Here is a 4,552-nt window from a genome sequence, read left to right on the forward strand (position 1 = left end):
TAGATCTCATACTTTGAACCTAGAGCTTTGATTTACTAAGGTTAGGCTCACTCCAAAATAACTTAGATTGGTCGAGTTTGGAGCTCACGAGCGTTTAAATTACTGCTTCCGAAGATCTCTTTTGAGGATTGAATCAAAGTATGCAGCAAAAGTAGAGACGTATTTCTATACAAAAGATTTTGGTGTATATTAGTCAAGGTTAAATTATCAGTACAATTAAGGATAAATTAGTTATTCATAGAAAAAGTGGAAATAAATTATTTATTCGTTCGAGGTGGACTGTCGCATTATATTTGATAAGGAAATGCTGTTATTTTCAATACGCTAGTTACACACGTTATAGAAGATAAACCAGTGGGTGGGTCCCCATGCCTCGATTTCCCCTCCCGAATTGATCCTCCCTTACGAACTTGTCGCACAAAAACTCTCGAATTGGTGGACTCCCCCGGCGACGCTCCCAATGGCGGCGCTCTCCCTCCTCTCCCTCCTCGTCATCCTCCTCCTCCCTCTCTCCCTCCTCCTCCTCCTCCTCCTCTCCATCATCGTCCGCCCCCGCCCCGTCAAGATACCCCTCAAGAACTGCCACGTCTTCATCACCGGCGGCTCCAGAGGCATCGGCCTCGCCCTCGCCCACCGTGCTGCGGCCGAGAGCGCCCGCGTCTCGATCCTCGCCAGTCCCAGGCCAAGCTGGAGGAGGCCAGGCAGGTGATCCGGCTCGCCACGGGGATCGACGTCGCGACCTTCTCCGCCGACGTCCGCGACTTCGACACCGTGAGGCGCGCCGCGGAGGAGGCCGGGTCGGTCGACGTGCTGGTGGTGAACCAGGGGGTGTACGTCCCCGCGGAACTGGACAAGCAGGAGTTGGACGAGGTCAGGTTCATGATAGACGTCAATCTGATCGGCAGCTTCAACATGATCAAGGTATTTTTGCCGGCGATGAAAGCTAGGGCTGATCGTAGGTCGGCTTCCATTGTCCTCATGTCCTCTCAGGCCGGTCAGGTAGTTACTGTTATGGCTCAACGTGAGAGCACTCTAGTTTTGCATTGTCTCTATGCTTTTTTGATGGAATTGGCGATTGGTGATTTCTGTAGGTGGGGATCTACGGTTACACTGCTTACTGCGCAAGCAAATTCGGGCTCCGAGGATTAGCGGAAGCACTGCAGCAAGAGATCATCGCCGATGACATTCATGTTTCGCTTGTTTTCCCACCGGATACCGATACTCCTGGATTAGCGGAAGGTATATCATTGTGAATTCGCCTCTAACAGATTGCCCGGGTAGAGTTTTTAGTTGTACTGCTTTGCGATTGTGAGGATCAAATGCTTTACTATATATTGCTTTTGGAATCTGTGTAGTTATCCGACTGTAACGGAACAAGATAATCTGAATTGGGTAAAATTTAGATGTGTAATGACACTTGATTCAGTAGGAACTTGCATAAAGGATCGAAGGAGAAGCAAATCACCTGCTTTCCAATCTTTAGAGTTCTTTTATTTCTTCACATTAATTGCTTCTCTGCAATCCCGGGCTTTCTGCTGGTTTCATCAATCTTGATAGGATGATAAGAAGCATATAGTTGTTTCTCCCGCACAAGATTGCTATGTAGCACCGATACCGACACATGACCCGACACGCCGACACGTCATTTTTCAAAAAATAGAGAATTCTGACACATTGGGACACGTTATATATTAAATGTATATTTTTTATATATACATGATAAATTATCATTTTTACGATTATTTCAATCAAATTAATTTGATTCAAATATACAAATAAATAAAAGAATCAAATTAATTTGATAAATTATTCATGACATATTTTGTTATGCCTTGTGATATAGTAAAGTTCCTTTGGCCATATATATTTTTCTCTTGACCATTTTCGTTTTTTTCCCACAAAAGATTACAAATATAAGCCTTAACCTTGTCAATCCAAAGCAGTTGTTTCATTACCTTTCCTCCCCCCCACAGTTAGACGAAACCCTACCCATGCCTTTCCCGAAATCGTAAATTCCCTCCTCAATCCCAAACCCGAGATTTCCAGATCCTCCCTCCACCGGCAAATTCTCTCCTCCAATCTCGACCGATTCCCAGATCCCCCACCTCCCCGTTCCCCATTTCTCCGCTAGAATTCGTCGAGGCTTCTTCGTCTTCTCCCTCCTCCTCGTCGACGTCGATTACCGACACCATCAATGGCTCCCACTGCTTCCAGATCAACAGGTACTCGCTGTCGAAAGGGATCGGGATTGGCAAGTACAAGGCGTCTGACACGTTCACCATAGGGGGAGCATCGAGGACAATGCAGGTTATGTGTCCTTGTTCATGGCTTTGGCGAGCGAGGGATCTAACCTGAGGAAGCTTTTCTTTCTTCTTTCTCCCTATTGCTTTTTTTTTTTTTTTACCGTGCGTGTCGGATTCCGGACTCGCGTGTCGCCGGCGTGTCCGGCGCATTGACCGCGTGCGGGATTTCCGACACCTGTTGACTGCGTGTCCGAATGTGTCGGTGCTACATAGCAAGATTGTAGAATAATCGAGTTAGCATGCATGATTCCAGCTAACTTCGATTAAGCTGCATCTACTTTGTTCCTAGCTCATGCTCTCTTTACCAGCTCTTCAAATATGCTGTCTAACTTAACTGCAGGAATGCATTGTCATCTATTGTTTATTTGGGCATCTTTGAATAGACATCATCTCTCGCTATCACAGTTTGTTATAATGTATCCCGCAGCTTCAATGACAACAGCTCGGACCCATATATTAGTACCCTACAATGTATCTATGTTTGTATGACTGACCAACTTATGTCCATATGCTTCAGTGCTATGAGTGCTTTCAAGACGTAAATGCTGAGGACATGCCAGCAAATTATTCTTTTTCTTACTTATGCTCTTTGGATTAGTCCATGCTTTTTCTTGTTTATGGGCAATTATTGATACATCACTTCCTGACTGCAGAAAATAAGAGAAGACCTCAGCTATCAAGCATAATAGCTGGTTCTTCTGGTCGAATGAAAGCGGATGAAGTTGCAGAGAAGACGTTAAATGGAATTAAATCTGGCAGTTTTATTGTACCTTGCAATTTTGAGGGCTACTTGCTAGCAATTGCGACTGCTGGGTTGTCTCCTCAAAGATCGTACATCATGGCATTCGTGGAGGTGTTTGGTGCCGGTATTCTCCGTCTTGCTGGTCTGTTCTTTCAGTGGAACTGGTATAGCAGTATAGAAAAGTGGCATGCGCAAAGTAAGCAGTGACCCGTAAGTTTTCTGCAGCGGACTTCCTCAATGCCGGGTTGTTTTGTCATCTATTGTTGCTGTCGTTGCTTTGAGTTTTGTTACATGACACGATGACTTTACATATGATGCTTTTATTTGATCTCTGTATTGCCTGAGATACCCTTGTCATTTTGGAACATAATGAGAAGTTGTAAAAAGAAGATGATTTCATATGCTCGGTTGTTTCAATTCGTATGCCTTGGATTTCTTGCTAGAGAGAAAGCTGCCATTTCTGTAGCGGGATGGCTAGATAATATGCTTTTTCATCCTAAAATAAATTGTCAAAGTTGTTTTCTGAAGTTTTTGGCTGCCATTTGCTTAAGTCATGAAGCAAATCAGCCAGAAAATTTGTCTCAATCTCATCAGTTTGGTCCTCTTGTATTAAGTTCCCTCGAACATTAGATATCTTACTTGAGAGCTGAGACTTCTTGATGTGCCTGAAAAGCCTAAATCCTAGTAACCCTATCATGTGATGTAATCTAGAATTAATTATATTTTTCCTGGAAATTAGCTTGTCAATAGTCCATGCCATCCTGATGTAGATCTTACAAGAGAGAGAACTATGGTTTTTATAGATCTGGATCAGTCAAGATGTTTGAAATTTGATAGTATCATGTTCGACTAATGACCATTCATATTTCGATTTGTAACATTTGGTATAGTCAAAGTTCATTATGTATTACACTTGTAACAAATTTAAAACTCTCATGTTATGAATTTGTTACTAACATCACATGAAAAGTTCATTATGTTTGTTACGCCATTAGAATATGCTATGAGTCATCTATAAATCATGGCTAGTTTACATGGATAAAAACACGGTGGAGCGATTTCAAGGGGATTTTGAATGATTTTGATGAGCAAAAGTGTTAGAGAGAAGAAACTATGCACGTAAAAGGGCTAAAATAGTAATTTTGTGTAATACAAAGGCAAAAATAGAAATTCACAGCATGTAAATCTTCTGTGAACAGTGTTTTAATTAATTAAAATAAGTATTAGTTAGTGATTGAAATAGATTAATTAAAACAAATGAAATCAGGTCAAAAATTTAAGTATTGTGGAATTGGAGCTAATTTGTAATTTAAAAAAGTTTGAGATCTCATTTTCCAAAACTGGAAAATTTTCAGGCTATATACATGTTAAGGATGTTCATCATGATGGGATCTTAATTAGCTTTACCATTAATTGCCTAATCAATATAATTTGTCCAACTAGTCAAACTTTGGACTTAATTGAATAAATATTTTGAAACGATGGTTGTCTTGGTATAATACAAAAT

General features: G+C 41.6%; 1 pseudogene; it reads left to right on the plus strand.

The window, feature by feature from the left end:
* Positions 1 to 401: 401 nt before the first annotated feature.
* LOC130135860 (3-dehydrosphinganine reductase TSC10A-like) lies at positions 402 to 3,446 on the plus strand (annotated as a pseudogene).
* The last annotated feature ends 1,106 nt before the right edge of the window (positions 3,447 to 4,552 follow it).

The sequence above is a fragment of the Syzygium oleosum genome, unplaced genomic scaffold, assembly GCF_021117445.2.
Source record: "Syzygium oleosum isolate NSW1041296 unplaced genomic scaffold, Sole_v2.1 Sole_v2.38, whole genome shotgun sequence".
Lineage (NCBI taxonomy): Eukaryota > Viridiplantae > Streptophyta > Magnoliopsida > Myrtales > Myrtaceae > Syzygium > Syzygium oleosum.